The sequence below is a fragment of the Pongo pygmaeus genome, chromosome 1 (assembly GCF_028885625.2).
Source record: "Pongo pygmaeus isolate AG05252 chromosome 1, NHGRI_mPonPyg2-v2.0_pri, whole genome shotgun sequence".
Classification (NCBI taxonomy): domain Eukaryota; kingdom Metazoa; phylum Chordata; class Mammalia; order Primates; family Hominidae; genus Pongo; species Pongo pygmaeus.
In genome coordinates this window covers 54,675,408-54,697,449 of record NC_072373.2, presented here as the reverse complement: position 1 = coordinate 54,697,449, position 22,042 = coordinate 54,675,408, and positions in this window count along the sequence as shown.

Genomic DNA, 22,042 nt, shown 5'->3' with positions numbered 1-22,042 from the left:
GCCTGGCCAACATGGTGAAACCCCGCCTCTACTAAAAATTACAAAAATTAACTGGGCATGGTGGCGAGCACCTGTAATCCCAGCTACTTGGGAGGTTGAGGCAGGAGAATTGCTTGAACCTGGGAGGCGGAGGTTGCAGTGAGCCAAGAATGTGCCATTGCACTCCAGCCTGGGTGACAGAGTGAAACTTTGTCTCAAAAAAAAAAAAAAAAAAAGAAAGAAAAGAGTATGCATGGAATTCAGGAGATCCATTAGGGTGTCTCTTAGTATTACCATGCCCTGTGATTAAGGTCAATGGGAAACTACAACAGTCCAATCCAGGGAGGACCGAGACCCTTCAGGAATGAAGGTTTTGGTCATTCTACCAGGAAAAAAACCGGGACCTGCTGAGGTGCTTGCTGAAGGCAAAGGGAATACAGAATGGGTAGTAGAAGAAGGTAGTCATCAATACTAGTTACAAACACATGACCAACTGCAGAAATCAGGACTGTAATTGTCATGAGTATGTCCTCCTTCTTTTGTTAAAAACATGTTTGTGCATATATACACTTGTACTAAGAAACTATCTTCATGTTATTCCCTTTTCCTTTATCATGTGACATAAGATTTATTGACTTCATATCAGCATTTAAGTATTATTAAATTTATGTAATAAAGTTAAAGAAATGTTTCTGACTGTAATTTTAACTGATGTTTTATTTTCTGATTTTATTATTTCAATGGTTGAAAATGTAAACATATCAAAGTCTTAGAAAAAACATTTTAATACTTTTATATCATTAAATGACTTGTACAAATATTGGTGGTAATAGGACCCTTGAACCTATTACAGTGGTTAATAAATTTAAATTATAAAAATGTATATTCTATATAAATATTTTTTATTAATTTTATATTTGACATCCAAAGCAATATTATGCATCATAATATTTGGTGGAATTTTTTCTTAATTTTTGTTGTAACATTTTCCTTAAGATGTTTTGAAGTTCTTTTTAAATATTAATTCCTATCCTTTGTAGGGACATGGATGAAGCTGGAAACCACCATTCTCAGCAAACTATCGCAAGGACAAAAAAAAAAAACACAGCATCTTCTCACTCACAGGTGGGAATTGAACAGTGAGAACACATGGACACAGGAAGGGGAACATCACACACCAGGGCCTGTTGTGGGGTGGGGGGAGGGGGAGGGATAGCATTAGGAGATGTACCTAATGTTAAATGAAGAGTTAATGGGTGCAGCACACCAACATGGCACATGTATACATATGTAGCAAACCTGCACGTTGTGCACATGTACCCTAAAACTTAAAGTATAATAAAAAATAACATAAAATAAAATAAAATATTAATTCCTATTATAGGACATTGCAAACATATTGCTTGCTATTATTTGTTCTAATATGATCATTTTGGCTCTATTTATAATGCGCTTATTTTAATATTAGATTGAACAGTGTTTTAGGATTTTTTGAAGTTTTACTATTTCAATCAATCTTTACATATGGAGTCACGTTAACAATCAACTTTTTTTTTACTTTATCTTTAAAGTTATCTGACAGATAAATTATGCAATACATAGGTATCCAAAGTTAAAGAGGTTTTGTGTCGCAAAGATGAAAATGCAAAATTAACTTAGAAAACATTCTTCGGTACATCGTTATCATATTAGGTACATGTGTGGCATACAATAGCTATATAGAGAGATATTATATATACATATCAAACTATACTATAATGGTCAATATCAGTGGAGTATGAGTAAATCCACAAGTTCAGATATACATATGTCTTGAATACCACAAGGACACATATTTAGCATGACATTTATTTCCCTTTCTAATTCTCTATATTATGAACTGGATGCCTATCATAAACTGGATGCTTTCTGACCCATCTAGCCATAAAGTGGGTCATGCACAGCAGCATTCCATCATCCAATGGAAGTGCTATATACATGAAGTCACATGAGGAAGTGGTTCAAATGCCCATGGTCTCCACGAGAATTCTAAAATTTTTCTAAAATTTTTCTTCTAATTTTTTTCCTAAAATTTTTCTCTGAATATAATTTTAGGTTCTTGTTTTGATCACCAACTGCAATGTATTTAATCAGGCTTTAATAGGGGTAATGGGGTGGAAGTGGCACCACTCACCATCACCCCTAGTGATCCACGAGCAAAATTTTTGCTACCTGTTCCCACAACATTATGTTCTGCTGGCCTAGATGTCTTAGTTCCAGAGGGCGGAAACCTGCCACCAGGAGACACAATAAAATTGTCTATTTAGTTTTAAAATATAATAAACTTTTAATTTTAAATAATATCCTTCCATTTGGAGTGTCAAAAAATTAGCATTCTAACTCACTTTTTTTGTAGGAACTGTAATGTAGTATGTCTTACTAAAGAAAGTCTCTAGTTCTGAAAATTGTAAAGTAGTCTATCTTATTAAGAAAAAGGCTCTGGTTGTAATTAAATGTCTGAATTAATGAAAGTCATATGATGTGTCCTGTGATCCTCCTAAAAAAAATGGACCTTGTCATGAAATATAATTATTAATATATTTATATTTAATGAACTTATAAAATATATAAATAATTAAACTTTCTTTCACAGAGTGTAAAATTAAAATTTGATAGAAATAAGAATTTAGTTTTTCAATAAATAAAAATAAATATCTATATAAAAGGATACCTTTTATATTATAAATATTGATAACACATATCATTGGATAATCAATAAAACTACACATTCAGGTATCAAAATATGATAATATCAGGAAATGAGGGCAAAATATGAAATAGAACAATGGTAATAGGCTAGAGATCTCCAAAATGTGTTTCATGTGAAAAATGACAAACGCTAAAGGACTTTCAGGAGCAGAATTATAGAGTGAGAGGGTTTTCTTGTTTCATAATAAGTCTGGGTAATGCTGCATGCTCTATAGTCTTCTTGGAGTTTAAAACACTTATAATCATATGAAAAAATATGGAAAAGCTCTGTCTTAATAAATCTTGTTTTCTAAAACTCATTTCATAAACATATTTAGTTTTATAACATTTGTTTATCATATCTTTGCAAATCTATTAATGTTTTCTGAATACTTTATGGTATAAAATACAACTTGGGAAATGTTATAATATTTGCATTTACAGCCTGGTACACTGCTGCTACATAAACTGAACACAGTAAACATTTTAAAATTGTTTTTCCACCAAATACAATTATGCCCAACATTATCTTTAAAGTAAAAAATATATGTACTGGATGTATAATTGTAAACAGCCTTGTCACCTTTAAAAAGTTAACAAGATTATAAATCTAGCATAAAGTGAAATTTGATAATACTTATAACAATAATTACATAATGCAATAATATGCAATTTTTTGGAAAAAAATGTTTTCAGAACATGTATGAAAAGGCTATTAAAATGCTATGTGCATAAAAAGCTATGATTTGTAATCATATATATCTGGAAATAGTTGTCTTTTGTTTGTTTGTTTATCTTGTTGAATGAAAGAATCAGTAGTATTAGGGAAACTTTAGTCCATAATCCATGAAGCTTATCTTTGTTGCTAAAACACATGAAGAAACAAACATGATATAAGGGGAAAGATTGGATTGTCTTGATATTATTGAGATGACAGAGAGGCAAAAATTGCATATGTCTGTAAGGAGTTTATGTAAATGAATGTAATAGAGAAAATCGAGGCAAGGGTTTGATTTATGAAAATAAGCATATGACTTAAGCTTCCAAGCATGAAAACAGTACCCACACTTGATTCTATCAGCTGCAGTGGTAGTGAAATTACAAGTAACCTAAGGGAGTATGTGTCTGTGTTGCCTCATATCTCTTGCCTTTTGGTATTATTACATGGATGAAACCCCAGAGTAAGAGATGTGACACTCATTTTCCAAGAGGCTTTTGTAAAGTGATTTTGGTTGTTAATTTGTGACAACCTGGTTCTGGAATGATTCTCCTGACATTTGCTGCCACCAAAGTGAATAATGCTGACCAAAACAGCAGGAAATTGTAAGAACATATTTAAATGGTTTATTTTCAGAGGTAAATCACTAAGAAGAAAAGGGGACTAATAATTAATTTTAAAAAATGCTTTGTGATTAATCCTGAGAGTAAAAAGAAAAAAAGAAATTAGTTTTCTTTGTTGTGGGTACTTTTTAAAATCTTCCTTCTGAAAGCTATCTCAGTCACAGTTTTAAATTCTATTGTCTAATTTTCTAATCTACTTTTTTCTTATCTCCTCTGAACTCTTTGTGCAGAAGGGCGTAATGGCCAGATTTTTTAGGATTTTGTATCATGCAGTATCTTGTTTTAGGTTTAAACTTTTCTCTAAAACTATATCTCATTTTCTAAATATTCAATATTGGCTATTGAGCAATATCTTTAACACAAATAATGAATGTTAACTAGAAATGTTTACTTTTCATACAGGCCTATGGTGAGGGTTAGCAAATTTCAAGAAAAGCTTTTACTATACAACATGTTTTATCTCTACTCAATTCCAAGTAGATGATGTAAAGCAATAGCTTTGTAGTTGTGCAACAGAATGAACCACAGAGCTTGTTAAAGTCTTATTCCTAGCTCCCACCCTTAATAAATAAGGTAAATCAGGGTGGAGCCCAGGAGTTCAAGTTTATAACAAGTGACCTAGGTTACCCAGACAGAGGTGGTCACTGTGCCACAATTTTTGAAACACTGGTTTGAAAGGTGCAAGTTAGACTGCTTGTGTCCAGTGAGAAGTTGATGCGTTATAAAATTTGCATTTTGAGTTTGAGTATGTCTAATTCTCTTTCATCTCAATTTGCCACAGATGACAAGTGGTAAGTAATAATATAAAGTCCTCAAAGAAAAAGGAACACTGTAAACAGAGAAAGATAAAAAATAGTAACTTAACATTTATTCAAATCCTTGTATATCCTGAGATTCTTTACTGAGCTTAACAAAAAAGTAAGTTAAAAATAATATAAGAATTAAGGAGAAGTGCTCTTAGTAAAAAACAACTTAACTCTGCAATCTAGGGTTAGTGTTGGAATTTGGTTGCATAGAGCACCTGGTGAGCCACAAATTAGAAAGAAATCATTCTTAAAGCAAACAGACTAGCTTGATATAGTAGCTGCTAGAAAACATTACGAGGAACTCTTGGTATATTTTGGTGCCCTGATGGAATGAAACTTAAAATTCAGGGAGTTCTTAAAGCAAAATAGACCTTATAAATTTCTAATGACAACTATGATCCTTCTCATCCACTTCTTCACTCATTTCAGGTTCCCCACCTCCAAGTATCTTTTCAATAATGCCTACCACGACCCTCATATTAAAAACTAAAAACTTAACTCTCATTTTTGTGATCCATCTTTGTTGCTGCATTTTGTTTTTGTTTTTCTTTATTACTTAACAGGCTCATTTACTTGTTCCATTTATGGATTGCTGCACAACAAATGACCTAAAATTCAGTGGTAAAGAAGATAATACTCTTCTTTGTTATCACTCATGGCTTTTATAAATCATAAATTCAGGAAATACCATGTAGGTGGTTCTGGCTCAGGCTTTCTATTGTGCAATAGCTAGAGTTGGAGCATCTGGAGGCTGGTCAGGAATTTCCCTCTCTGGGAAGTCTTACAGCTTCGCCATGGTGCCTCTCAGCCAGGGCTGGTTTAATCTTTCCTATGGTATGGAGGACTTAGGGCTATCAGATTTCTTACATGACACTACAGGGCTCCAGGGTGAGTGCTCCTGCAAAGAAAACAGCTCCTTCACCTTTTGTCACCTATCCTTGGAAGACGTACAACATTACATGTCTTTGACTACAGAGGAGTTACAACTTTGCCCACATTCAAGCAGAGAGGTCCTGGGCCCCACTTCTTCACTGAAGGAATGTCAGATGACATTACACAACAGCACACGGGCACAGGAAATACTGGTGAGCTGTCTTCAGAAAATACAATCTGAAACATTCATTTATTATATTTATGTCTATACCACCGCAACATATGAACACTTGAGAATGTAAATTATATGAGGGCAGAGCCATTTGTGTGTTGTGCTTATCTGTTCATTTATGAAGTTATTAACTTGTATCTTCAAATCAGGCACCTTACTAAACTCATGAAATAATGTTTCAGTTATCATCAACAGTGTTGCCACTTGGAATATCTTCTAGTACTTACTATATGGTAGACACTCTTAAATATGATATATATATTCATGTGATATATAGATTTGTAATTTTTTTTTCTTATCTCATTGTACTGTGGTATATACTATTAAAATAATGTTGAATGGCAGAGATGGCAACCATATTTTTTTGTAACATCGGTGATGTCCCTATATTCAACAGTACGCACTGTACCAGTTATACTTTTTTTTTTTTTTTTTTAAATGGAGCCTCACTCTATCGCCAGGCTGGAGTACAGTGGCGCGATCTAGGCTCACTGCAACCTGCACCTCCCTGGTTCAAGCAATTCTCCTGACTCAGCCTCCTGAGTAGCTGGGACTACAGGTGCCCACCACCATGCCTATCTAATTTTTGTATTTTTAGTAGAGACAGGGTTTCACCATGTTGTCCAGGATGGTCTCGATCTCTTGACCTCGTGATCTGCCTGCATCGGCCTCCCAAAATTCTGGGATTACAGGTGTGACCCACCATGCCCTTCCCCATTGATACTATTTTATCCCCTCTTTTTAAATTGTCTGGTACAAATGAATCACTTTGAAATATTTTTACATTTATTTTATATTGATGAATTTATCACTTACTCATGTCAACTTTAAAACAGACATCTGTGAGCACAGGAATAGGGTGCCCTGAGTTCTTCAAATTTGTACAAGTATATTTAAAACTTTATACATTAAATATAATAATACGTATTAACTGCTTATTAAGTTGCCTGTTACATAAGAAATAGATGATTTATAAAAACCATTGTTCTTTTTTCTTCCTGTATTATCTGCAATTTGTATTCAAAATGTGTCAACTGTTCTAGGAACTTAATATCAATGAACAAAGCAAACATGCCTGTACTTATATAGCCAAGAAATTCATACAATTTAAAAGTTTATTTGCATAGAATGTAAGTGCAACAATTTAAACTAGAATGCTATCTGATATTTTCAGAGATCCCACATTTTTATATAATATGCTAGTAAACAAAATTGTTTCATTTTAAAGATGTTTTCTTTCTCTGTATATATTTTATTCTTGAAAATATAAAGATAATGGATGTTAAGGCTCTTCGCCCAAAAATAATAACTATGTGAGGTAAAGCTTTTGTGAATTAACTACATTTAACCATTTCACAACTTATATATACCTTAAAACATCATGATGTACATGATGGAAACATACAAGGTCATTTGTCAATTACAAAATAAACTACAACCATCTACTCTTCAACAAGGTTGACAAGAACAAGCAATGGGGAGAAGACACTCTGTTCAATAAATGTTGCTGAAATAACTGACTAGCAGAAGAATGAAATTGGACCCTTGCCTTTCACCATATATGAAACTTAACTCAAAATGGTTTAATGGTTTAAATATAAGACCTCAAACTATAAAAAAAATCCTTGAAGACAACCTAAGAAATACTCTTCTCAACATTTCTCCTTGCAAAGAATTTTTGGCTAAGTCCCCAAAATAAACTGCAATGAAAGCAAAAACAAACAAGTGGGACCTAATTAAACTGAAGAGCTTCTGCACAGCAAAAGAAACCTACAACAGAGTAAACACACAACCTACAGGATGGGAGAAGATATTAGCAAACTATGCATATGATAAAGACATAATATTGAGAATATATAGAGAAGTTAAACAAATCAACAAGCAAAAACCAAATAAATCAATTTTTAAAATGGGCAAAGAATATGAATAGACACCTCTCAAAAGAAGACATACAAGTGGCCCACAAACATGAAAAAATGAAACATGCTCAGCATCACTCATAATAAGAGAAATGCGAATTAATACCACAATAAGATATAATCTCACACCAGTCAGAATAGCTATTAAAAAGTTGAAAAACAACAGATATTACTGAGGCAGTGGAGAAAAGGGAAAGCTTATAAACTATTGGTGGGCATGTAAATTAGTCCAGCCACTGTGGAAGGCAGCCTAGAGATTTCTCAAAGAACTTAAAACAGAGCTGGGAATGTACTCAAAGAAAATAAATAATTCTACCAAAAAGACACCTGCACTCATATGTTCAACGCTGTACTACTCACAATAGCAAACACATGGAGTCAACCTAGGAGTCCATCTACGGTAGATTGGATAAAAACAATGTGGTACATATGCACCACGAAATACTATACAGTCATAAAGAATAAAATTATGTCGTTTGCAGCAAAATGGATGGAGGTGGAGGCCATAATCCAAAGCGAATTAACACAGGAACAGAAAACCAAATACTGCATCTTCTCACTTGTAAGTGGGAGTTAAACATTGAGCACACATGGACAAAAATATGGATGAGTAGACACTGTGAACTACTAAAGGATGGGGTATTGATTAAGAAACTACTTATAAGACACAATGCTCATTACCTGGGTGATGGGATCCATACTCCAACATTCAGAATCACAGAATATTCCTGTGTAAAAACATGCACATTTTTCCCCATATCTAAAGTAAACGTTGAAATAAAAATAAATAAATAAATGTTTTATATAAGATAAAAAATTAATTAATTAAAAAGTTATAAATGTGTTATAGGTGATGTAATAAATGTTACATAGTAAATTAAAATAAACTTTTACATTGTCATTTACATTATCTAGTATTATAGTACTTACAATAATATTTTTCAGAAAATATAGCTTTTTCCTTATAGGATGCTACATAAATTTTATTATTTTAATAGGAATAATATAAAAGGTTATAGAAATAGTAATATGAAGAAATTGAAAACAAATGTTAGAGTATGATATGGTTTGTCTGTGTCCCTACCCAAATCTCGTCTTGAATTCCCACATGTTGTGGGAGGGACCTGCTGGGAGGTAATTGAATTATGGAGGCAGGTTTTTCCCGTGCTGTTCTCATGATAGTGAATAAGTCTCACGAGATCTGATGGTCCTATAAGGGAGACTTTCCCTGCCCAAGCTCTCTTCTCTTATCTGCCACCATGTGAGACTTGCCTTCCACCTTCTGCCATGATTGTGAGGCCTCCACAGAGACGTTGAACTGTAAATCCATTAAACCTCTTTCATAAATTGCCCAGTCTCTGGTATATCTTTATCAGCAGCATGAAAATGGATGAATACAGTAAATTTTTACCAGTAGAGTCGGGTAGTGCTGAAAAGATACCTGAAAATGTGGTAACAGCTTTGGAACTGGGTAACAGGCAAAGGTTGGAACAGTTAGCATGGCTCAGAAGAAGACAATAAAATGTGGGAAAGTTTGAAAATTCCTAGAGACCAGTTGAATGGCCTTGACAAAAATCCTGATAGTGATATGAACAATAAGGTTCAGGCTGAGATGGTCTCAGATGGAGATGAGGAACTTGTTGGGAACTGGAGCAGAGGTGACTCCTGTTATGTTTTGGCAAAGAGACTGGTGGCATTTTGCTGCTGCCCTAAAGATTTGTGGAACTTTGTACTAGAGAGAGATGATCTAGGGTATCTGACAGAATAAATTTCTAAGCAAAAAAGCATTCATGATGTGACTTGGATGCTGTTAAACCATTCAGCTTTAAAAGGGAAACAGGGCATAAAAGTCTGGAAAAATTGCGGCCTGACAATGTGATAAAAAAGAAAATCCTATTTCTGAAGAAAAATTCAAGGTGACCACAGAAATCTGCATAAATAATGAGGAGCTGAATGGTAATCCCCAAGACTATGAAGACAATGTCTCTAGGACATGTCAGATGTCTTCAGGGCAGCCCCTCCCATCACAAGCTCAGAGGCCTAGGAGTAAAAAGTGGTTTCGTGGGCCGGGCTCAGGGTCCCCGTGCTGTGTACAGCCTAGCTGTGTTCCAGCCACTCCAGAAGGGTCCAGCATAGAGCTTGGGCCATGGCTTCAGAGGGTGCAGTGCAATCCAAAAGCCTTGGCAGCTTCCATGTGGTGTTGAGCCTGCAAGTAAACAAAAGTCAAGAACTGTGGTTTGGAAACTTCTGTCTACATTTCAGAGGATGTATGGAAATGCCTGGATGTCCAGGAATAATTTTGCTGCAGGGGTGGAGCCCTCATGGAGAACCTCTGCTAGGGCAGTGCAAAAGAGAAATGAGGACTCAGAGCCCCTACAGAGAGTCCCTACTGGGGCACCACCTACTGGAGCTGTGGAAAGAGGGCAGCCGCCCTCCAGACCACAGAATGGTAGATCCACTGACAAGCTGCACCATTTGACTGGAAAAGCCATACCATGCCAGCCCATGAAACAGCCATGAAGGGGCCTATACTCTGCATAGCTAAAGGGGAAGCTGCCCAAGGCCATGGGCACTATCTCTTGCATCAGCATGACCTAGATGTGAGACATGGAATAAAGGACATGATTTTGAAGCTTTAAGGTTTGACTACACCATTGGATTTCAGACTTGCATGCAGCCTGTAGCCCCTTTGTTTTGGCCAATTTTTCTCATTTGGAATGGCTGTATTTACCCAATGCCTATACCTTCATTGTATGTAGGAAGTAAGTAACTTGCTTTTGATTTTGCAGCCTCATAGGCAGAAGGGACTTTCCTTGTGTCAGATGAGACTTTGGATTATGGACTTTTGAGTTAATGCTGAAATGAGTTAAGACTTTGGGGGACTGTTGGGAAGGCATGATTGGTTTTGAAATGTGAGGATATGAAATGGAGGGGTCAGGGGTGGTATAAGATGGTTTGGCTGTGTCCCCACCCAAATCTCATCTTGAATTTCCATATGTTGTGGGAAAGACCTGGTAGGAGGTAACTGAATTACAGGGCCAGGTCTTTCCCATGCTGTTCTTGTGATATAAGTCTCATGAGATCTGATGGTTCTATAAAGGGAAGTTTCCCTGTGCAAACTCTCTTGTCTTGTCTGCCATCATGTGAGACGTGCCTTTCACCTTCCCCCATGATTTGGATCCCTCTGCAGGGCTGTATGTCCATTAAATGGTAAGTCCATTACACCTCTTTCTTTTGCAAATTGCCAAGTCTCCAGTATGTCTTTATCAGCAGCATGAAAACAGACTAATACAGACTATAAAATTAAATGTATTGTAAAATAAATAACTAGATCTCTTCCCATTGTTTCTATTCAATAAATATTTTAAAAGTGCCTACTTTATCCTAGATACCATGTGAGGCAATGTTGAAAATATGATGAAAAGAACAGATTTTCAATGACATAATAGGGCTTATCATAGAGCAGAAGAAAGCTGAAATAAACAAAAAAATGAAAAATCATGTTCAGACTTGTGCAAAAGTGTTGATATTAAAATATAGTACTAAAATGGAGAATAATAAAAAGAATATATGTTAAATAGAATGGCAGAGATTACTTGATATTTCACAAATATATTCCCATTTCCTTCTTTGCAGTAGAACTCCTAGAGATTAGATGAACATGTGAACACTCAGAATAAAGACTGACTTTATATGTTTTCTTTGACATTCATAGTGGCCAACTTGACAAACTTCTAGCAGAGGAAGAAAAAGACAAGTTTCTCTCCTTTATCTTCTACCTCCCATGTGATTGTGATGTTAGATCTGAAGCAATCATCTTGAAACAGGAAATGGGAGCCATATGTTGAAAAAGAAGATAAAGAGGAAAAGGGTTAGGTCATGGATGACTGTGAAGCCACTAAGTTCCCCCAAGACCCCCTGTCAGGAGTTTTATAGGAGAAAGAAATAACCCCTCAAAGTTAAATCATAGGACATCAAAAAGAACTAGTCTAGTTAAAAATATATATGTATATTGTGATGGAGTAACAAGAACAAGGAGAAATATACAAAGGCAGGAAAGAGCTTTGCCCTAAAGGAAAGAAAATTGAGTGGATCAAACTCAGTGTATTAGGGAGAAGGGATTAAAATATACAATTTTAAAAAATGTTAGGAAGATGCACACAATTCATTCATCAATGATATATTTATTCAACACCTACTCTGTATTTGCTGTTTTAAGTTTAGGAATATGATGCTGAACAAGCTAGAAAGATAACTTTTTTGTCACTGCACTCTCCCCTTTAGAGGAAGAGTAAATGATAAATAAATATTATACAGGCTAAATATGTTTGATTTCTAGGATACAGGGGTTCTTGTTTCAAGTACTTAAAGAAGCTCTGTTTATGAAACTAGATTTAAGCAGAGACTTACATGAAAAGAGTAAAACAGCCATGTCAAAAGGAGTAAGAGCAGAGGTTTAAAAACTGGGTTGGGAATAAACGGCAACTGGCGGTATATGAACTATGTAGGGATCAGATAGGATTGTCTATCAGTGCAAGAGATTTTAGAATTCAATGTGAAATAATTTGAGAGTGCTAACAGTGAACTGATATTATTTGAAATATCAATCTACTTCTTACCTGGAGAATGGAATAAAAAGCATAAAGATACCTAGTAGAGGATGCATTGAATCACGATGAAAGATGTTTGTTTGGGACACAAAATTGATTGTAAATATAGAGATAAAATACATAAATTCAAGATGTATTTGGATTAAAAAACAGGACATGCTGCCTTTGATTTCAGCAGTGACTTGCAAAGTGCTTAGAAGTTAGTCCTGACCTTACAATAAGAAATAGACTGACTTTCAGAATAAATATTGATATCAGTAGTGGCCACATGACAAACTAAATATCAACAAACCTTATTAGATGCACAAGAGAATGAGATTGCAGAGTAAATCACTAACCCCAAATCTTGAGAGTTGGATCTATCCAGACAGTCACAGCTGAGATCTTATGTGGTACAGAAGCCACCATTTGCCATAAACTGGTAGGAATATCAGCAGTATATTGACAAGTTACTGGAAGCTGAATGCAGACTAACATGAGACTGAAAAACTCATGGGATCTGTATTCCTGGTGATTTCCTACATACTTGCACATTTTTTTTTTCATGTATATGACCAGGTTTTCAAGCGGATCAGAGAAAGCTCCCCGGGTAGAATCACCAAGAAAAAGAAAAAAGCAGCCATTATGAAACCTACCCAGACTCTTCACCCTAACAAAGACCTGACTTCCAGGAGAAAGTCCTTCACCACAGTGGAATCTGAAAACCTTAACCTAGTAGAGTAACAAACTTTCACACCAAACCAGTTATCTCTAGCCTTCCTGTCTCACCTAAGAAAAATATAAATAAATACAAGCCATAGTCAACAGGGAAGAGGGCTTTGAAGAAAGAGTCTGCAAACAGTATTACCCAGGAAGAGACTAGGTGGCAGAAAGGTCAAAAAAAGGGACAAAATACTTCTGAAGGGCACAGCCCCAGAAGACAGGCCCACTAAATAAAATAAAATTTATGTAGATAGTTATATAATGTCTCCCTAAGTCACCAAAACAATTCAAACTTCTGGTGCCTATAATGACAATAAACTTTAAACACCTTTCAACTTCTAGAAAGAATCATATAAAATCTTGCTCTTTAGAGGTTTCAGCCTATGTATCTCAATAAATATTACCCTATACAACATGTTTGATTTTTCACAAAAAAATTATAAGGCATTCCAAAAGGCAAGAGAAAAAAAAACATGTCTGAAGAGGCAAAACTATCATCTGAAACACATTTAGATATGACACAGGTGTTGGAAATATCAGACAGAGAATTTAAAAGAACTATGATTAATCTGTCACAGCATCAGTGATAAGTCAAAATAATAGCACCTATTCTTTATCTGTGGCATTGAAAATGACACTTCACCTTTGTGGTCTTCCTCTCCAAACCCAAAAATCCAGTGTAACCATGAGAAAAACATCAGACAAATCCCTTTCCCACTATTTCAATAGTGCTCTAACCTCAAACACAAGAGTTAGAAATAAAAATGTTGAATCTGTGAGAAAATAAAAGAAAACAAAACAGCAGGAGATTATTCTAAGCATAATTAGAGCTTTCTTATCTACATTTGCCTAAAAAGAAAATGCAGGTTTTGGATATACCATGGACTCTTCTTCTGAGGCTGTCAAGAGCTCAGCCGAGCTGGAAATGGGGGAGAGAGACTGAGAAGGAAAAAAAAAAAAAAAAAGGCGTGCCAGAAGTGCTGAGCTGTCTTTTGTCAGAGTAGCCAATTAAAGCAACACCAAAAAAAAAAAAAATAATAATAAAATAAAGAACTTAGCCTTTAATCACTTACTGGAATGATCTAAGCATATTTTAAAGCAGGAAAAGGTGCTGACTCCCTGTTCCATGTTCCTCCATAGAAAAACATACCAGTGGAGGGTCAGGTGGATTAACAGAGATGTAGAGGTTATCTCATTGAGGAAGAACCCTCACCCTGAAAAAAAAAAAAAATAGGCTCAGGCAGTTGTGTGGACCTTGGTGGATTATGAGTGGTCACGGAGTGGAAAAGTACTGGGTAGTGGAGTGCTAGAAATGAAAATGTCAGAGTGGGGAGAAGCATCTTTTAGGTTTTCCCTTCTACCTACACCCTCCTACCCTGTAAGAAGGCTTCAGTAGAGAAGCCTGAAGAAGACCTCTGCCAAATCTCAAATAACTGGAGCTGGAAATGAAAATCAATAGGCTAGGAATACAGCTATCGGAAAATCATGACCTGTCAGATTGTCTGAGTCCTTGGCTATAACTCCTTCCAAAGAATGCAGTGCACGGGCTGTGCAACATGTCTGGTGTGGGGAAGACAGCTTTGCCCTGTGAGTCCTGCCAGGTAACGCCTTTGTAAATTGTCTGTGGTTGGGCTTGTAAAATCAGTCATGGAATTTTAACCAGGAGCCAGACTACTTACAACCTAACTACTTTAATGTAGTTAGATTAAGGAAAAGGGAATTCAACCAGGATCAGAGGCAGCAGCACACACAAAAAATTTTAATCCTATTTTATATAGAGCATATATTGAATCCATTCCATGATTTAAACATTACTTAGTAGTGACATTCAACTGTTGGATTGCCATATGCTGTGAAATGTCTATGTGTAGCTAAAATATAACTGAAACTTGACTGTGGAAGCTGAAAAAAAATAGAACAGAATGTTACATTGGCAAAAATATAATGAAGATTTCCTAATTAGAAGTGTTCAAGGAGACATGCATAATTATACAATTTTAGATTTGGAAGTGATCTGATATATCAAAGCCAATCTATTGACTTTAAGAATATCTATATACTTAAAAAGTAGAATTTTCAAAGTTGGTCTAACCTCACACAATTAATAATGACATATCTAGAGTTAAAACCTACAGCTATTGATTTACAATCCTGTAGTATTCTACCACACATAATTCTAAAGTCAAAGCCCATATTATGCATTATAGAAATAGTATGAAATAATACTTAACACTAGCAGAGTGTAGAGTACAAATTTTGGAGAATAATATTTTAACTTTTACCTAGAAAAAGCTAGTTAAGCGGATAAAAATATTAACACATGATACCCAGTCATAGCTGGCATACTCAAGCAGATTTCTAAGAAACCATTACTATTTTAGTTTGTATGTATCCTTATTTTATATGTATTTATTGAGGGATTGTTACTGTATTAATCTGCTAGGGTTGCCATAATAAACTTCCACAAACTGTGTGTCTCAAACAACAGAAATTTATTTCTCACCCTCCTAAAAACAGAAAGTCAAAATTTAAGGCCCAGCAGGATTCAGTCTGGTGAGGGCATTCTTCCTGGTTTGGAGGTGGATACTTTCTCATTGTATCATCACAATGCCTTTCAATGCCTTTCCTGTATGCAGGGGAAAGAGAGCTAGAAAGAGAGACAGAGAGAGAGATCTCTCTGTTTTCTCTTCTTTTTAAAATAAAGTCATGAATCCTATCTGATCAGGACCCTATCCTTATGACCTTATTTAACATTAATTGCCTCCTATGGCCCTGTCTAAGTACAGCCACATGGGGGGTTAAGGTTTCAACATGAATAAATTTTGAGAGGACAAAATTCAGTTCAGAGCAGTCACTGATAGTAAAATTAATGGAGAGAGCCATTTAAATATGGTACCTCTACTTGGCAAAACAAAACTGCCCAAACCCTCAGGCTTAAGCAAATATATTTTGGTTTTGAAAACTTACTCTACATTAAAAACCAATGTATAGAGTTATACTTACAAGTATAGAAATAGAGTGAATTAAAAAGTTTAACTATTTCTTTTATTTTCTCTGATTTCACTCCTTTAAATTTTATGTTCATTAACATCTCCCTTCATTTTTCTATACATTTTATTTTAACATTTAGACACTACAGTTCTTCTACTTACTTTATCCCTTCTATTCTCTTATTCTTACTGACATTTTACATCTAACTAAATTAGTCATACCTAAATAACCATAGACCTAAGCTTAGTTAGAGCCCACCTCAGAATATACTCTTACTCAGATAACACTTACCAAAATATTGCTGAAAAGAACATCTCTTACCTATAGGAAACAAAGGTAAGAATTCCATCAGATTCTCTTGAGAAATCATGAAAGCAATAATAAAATGGAGTGAAATATTTAAGGTCCTGAATGAAAAATAAAAACAAAACTGGAAATGTGTATTGTGTATCTAGAAAATTATCCTCCAAAATGAAGGAGAAATAAAGACATCCTCAGACAAATAAAAAATTGATTAAATTTGTAACCATTGGACTTATCTTGTGAGAAATGTTGAAAAATTCTTCAGAGAGAAAGAAATCATAAAAGCCAGAGTCTCAGATCTACATAATGTGAGTGTCTGCACTAGACATTAAATGAAGCTAAAATAAAATCTTTTGTTTTCCCATTCCTTATTGATCTAACAGATGACAGTTTTTCCCAAATAACAATACCAGCAATATGTTTACATCATTACAAGTTATGATAAGAAAAATGAGTGACAATTTTATAAGTGGTAGGAGGGAGGTATTGGGACACTGTGTTTTATGATATCTTCACTACCCATGACGCAGTGTGGTTTTCATAAGAGTAGACTTGAATCAATTGTAAATCTACACTGCAAACATTAGGGCAACCAGTACAGTTTTTATTTTAATTTTTTACATTGATTTATTTAAAAAAATAAAGTTTTAAAAACATTACTCTATTAGTAATTGTCAGATCCAACAAGCAGAAAATCACTAAGGAAATAGTGAAAATCAATTCTCTACCATTTCTTTCAGATATGGATAGTAAAAGGAATACTTCCTAACTCCTCTATGAAACCAACATTAGCCTCATATCAAAACTAGGTAGAAGCACTGCAAGAAAGAAAAGCTATAGAACAGTATCTCTTCTGAACATAATTACAAATATTCTCAACAAATCATTAGCAAATCAAATATAACAACATTATATATCACAACCCAGTGGGATATATTGATTCCATCAATGCAAGATTAATTTAACATTTGAAAAACAATAAATATTATTAATCATATTTACAGACTAAAGTGGAAAATCATCTGATCATATACATAGATGAAAAAAAAATCTGATAAAATTCAATACCTATTCATGATGAAACAAACAATCAAAAACACTCAGTAACTAGGAACAGGAGAATTTATAGAATTGTTAAAGAATATATACAATATACATTCAGCTAACATCATAATGATGAGAATTGGGATATTCTTCAGTTTTAAGGATATGCTTTTTCATTAACTATAATCAACATGATACTGGAAGTCCTAGAAGTCAATAAGAAGATAAAAGGAAATAAAAGATATGCAGATTGGGAAATATGAAATAAAACTTTTTTCCACCAATAACATGATTGTCTACGTAGAAAATCATTAAAAAAATTGTCAAGAATCTCCTGGAATGAATTAGTGGTTAAAGCAAAGTGGCCATTTCTCATGTTAATATAAAAAATTCAATTGTTTGCTTATATAGCAGCATGAATAATTAGAGTTTTAAGTTAAAAACACAATACTTTTTTTTTTTTTTTTTTTTGAGACGGAGTCTCACTCTGTCGCCAAGGCTGGAGTTCAGTGGTGTGATCTCGGCTCACTGCAAACTCTGCCTCCCGGGTTCACACCATTTTCCTGCCTCAGCCTCCCGAGTAGCTGGGACTACAGGCGCCCACCACTGCATCCAGCTAACTTTTTGTATTTTTTTTTTTTTTTTAGTAGAGACGGGGTTTCACTGTGTTAGCCAAGATGGTCTCGATCTCCTGACCTCATGATCCGCCCACCTCGGCCTCCCAAAGCGCTGGTAAAAACACAAAACCTTTCATATTAAAACAAAAAGTTGAAATATTTAGTAATCTATTAAAATATGTATCAGATCTATATGAGAAAAACTATGACCTCTGATAAAAGAAATCAAAAGGAGCTAAATATATATTCTATATTCACAGAAAGAAAATTAAACATTGTTAAGTATCATTTCTCTCCATCTGTTTTTCATGTACAGATTAAATATCATCTCAATTAAAATATCTGCTAGATATTGTGTGGATATCGACAAAATGCTGATAAATTTTATTTGGACAAAAACTAGAATAGGCAACACAGTACTGAAGAACAAGTTGAAGAACTGGAACTACCCTATTTCAAGACTTTCTATAAAGCTACAGTCATCAAGAGACAATGATATTGACTAAATAATAGAAAAAAATGAATAAAACAGAATAGATACATCAGAAATGTACTCACGAATATATTCAACTGATCTTTGACAAAGAAGAAAAGAAAATTTGTTGAGAAAGGACAGTCTTTTCAACAAATGATGATGGAGTAGTTAGAATTCTACATGGTGACAAGGTAAATTTAGACAGAGATTACACTTTTCACAAAAATAAAATAAAAATAGATCATAGTCTTAAAATGTAAACAGTGAAACTTTGAGAAGATAGCATGGATGAAAAATTAGGTGACCTTGGTTTTGTTAATGAGTTTAGATAAATATGAAAAGCAAAAGCATGATTCATGAAAGAAAAATTAATACATCAAACTTCATTAAAATTAAAAAGCTCTGCTGTGTGAAAGACAGTATTAAGAGAATGAAAAGACAAGCCACAGATTGGGAAGAAATGTTTGCAAAATACGTGTCTGATAAAAGACTATCCAAAATATACAAAGAAAACTTGAAAGTCAACAACAGAAAAACAATCCACCCAATTTAAAAATGAGCAAAAAATCTGAACAGACACCTCACCAAAGAAGATATAAAGATGGTATATAACCATATGAAAATATGCTCATCATTATATGTCATTAGCGAAGTGCAAATTAAAACAAGCTACCACCATACACCTATTAGAATGGCTAAAGTTCTGAACTGATAATAACATATTCTGACAAGGATGTTCAATAAACAGGAATTCTCATCCATTACTGGCAAGAATGTATCACTACTTTGGAAGACAATCTGGAAGTTTCTTTCAAAGCTAAACACAGTCTTACCATATGGTCTAGCAAACACTCTCCTTGGAATTTACTGAAATAAGTTAAAACCTTATGGCCACACAAAAACCTGCACACAAATGTTTACAGCAATTTTATACATAATTGCCAAAAACTGAAAGCAACAAAGAGGCACCTCAAAAGGTGAATAAATAAGGAAACTGTGGTATCCATACAAAGGATTATTATTTAGTGACAAAAAAGAATAATGTATCAAGACACAAAAATACATGGATAAATTTTAAATGATTAATGGTGAGTGAAAGAAGCCAATCTAAAAGTGCTAGATTATGTATGATTCCAACTATATGATATTTTGGGAAATGCAAGTCTATAGAGACAGTAAACAGTCAGTGTTTGGGGGCAGGGGAGGAAGAACTAACAAATAAGTGAAGCACATGGCGTTTTTAGGGCTGTAACACTATTTTGAATGACCTTTGGCCTGGGGTATAGTGACCTCTAAGTAAGCACAGAATTAACACTGACAAAGTCTGCAAAGTGAGTGTCCCTTTTTTCATATGTGTGTTGTCATGTTTGATGATCTTTGATTAGATTCTTCTGTTTTGTTTTTGATCTATGGTAATAAATTTAACCAGAATGACTAAGGTAGGGTAACTGCAACACCTTTGGTCTTATTACTGATGTGTTGATTTTACAATTTTTACCCTAGGAAGGCAGTATAACTTTCCTGTTTTTCAATGATTTTGCATAATTTGAAAGTATTTGAAAATTATTTTCAATTATTTTGCATATTTCAAGGTAGTTTCCATTAATGATGGAACATACATCCTATAGATCTAATCATTCGATTAAATTGTAGGCTCCTAATTGGTAAGATCATTGTCTTATTTAGCTTTGCACTTCCAAAGGTAGCACATATTCTACAAAGTAGATGATGTACCATTAATGTTTTTAAATCAAAGTTAAAATTGGAAAAAATAATTAACATTAAAGTGAGCAAAAAATATAATCAGTTGATGAATTCTTTGACAAGGCTAAAAGATAATTGTTATCATACAAGTTATTGAGAAATATATTTTTTAAATTTATTTATTTTTGTTGAAGGACCACTTAGATAAAATGATCATTCTTCAATAGTACTGTCAGAATGACTGTGTACAAACTAATATTTTAGTCCCCACAAGCAAAAATTAAATTTTGCAAGGTAAAAAAGACTTGGGGTTTATAAATAAATTTAATACTAATTAATCTAAAAACTATCATATTGAATTTTTCTCATCTCTTCTAGAAGGCATTCAGCCAGACTCCTTCATGGGAAAGGGAATGGGCAGCAGTCATTTCAGGTGGCAAATGGCTAGCACCTAATAACTATTTTGGGAATTATTTTAGACAAGAAAAATACAGTAACTATACAACTAGGTTAAAACTAAACCCCTTGAAAGGGGTCAAAATAACTAGATAAGCATTACACAAAGTCTCCTGAAATGATAATTTAATGCTATAATTTCCAACTGATTCTCTATGTTTTACTCTGGTATAATCTCACACAGAGTTCCTCCCAGAATCTACTGAAAACAACGTTTTGACGGTATTTCATTAATTAATTCATAAGCCCCTTCCCCTTCCCCCGGAAAAGAACAGAGCCATTCATTTGAATCCTTACTTCAGTAGTTTCCAATAGAGGAAGCTGCATGGAGGATACATGAGAATTTTCTGTGCTACTATACAACTTCTTGCAAGTCTAAAATTATTTTCAAATAAAAGTTAAAAAAAAAATGGAATTAATCCTAAATTGCCACAAAGTTATCAAGGGCTCAAATTTTAATTTACTTAACATGAAAGGGAAACAACTGTTACATAAGTAAATAAATAAATACCTGTTTGGAGTTGTAATGTATCCTGCATATTTTTCTTCTTCTATGTTAGCAAAATGCATGTTTTCAATAGGTTCTTTTGTTTTGTTAAAGTGCAGAAGAGCTGTTGTGTGTGTGTCTGTGTGTGTAGATTATGATGATGATGATGTTTTAATTACAATTACTCAAATATAATCTTACTTTTTAATTGTCACATACTAAAAGTCAAGTTCTTATTTTTTACGTTAATGTCCTCCTTTTTAAAAAACAAAATTTGCTTATGAATGTATAATAATTTTTCATTATATGTACATTTTAAAACATAATTATTTGTGGTGAAGCTCAAATCTTTCCACAACTTCTCCAAAGATTTTAAAAATGCATTTCTATAGCAACATTATAAATGGTAAATAATGAGAGGCATCAAATTTGTTTAATATATTAAAATTGCTATTTTATAAATATATTCTTCATGTACAGACCAAGAACTGGGTAATATGACTACCTTAATCGAATATTCTGCACTAAAACACTGTAATAACTATTTAAACAACAGTTTAGTAATAATTTGATTCATCATAGTATTTCTTTCTCTGGATGGAAAGTAGTCCCCAAGTCTCATTTTATTTTTCATAGTCACAGATGAAATACACAGCTCCTGAAAAGCAAATGTCAGTGACATTCAGTAACTGAAATATTTCATGCACAAAAGAGGCTTATGAAATTCTCTCAGAATAATTTTACCAACAGTTGGTGATCCAATCCTCACGAAAAAT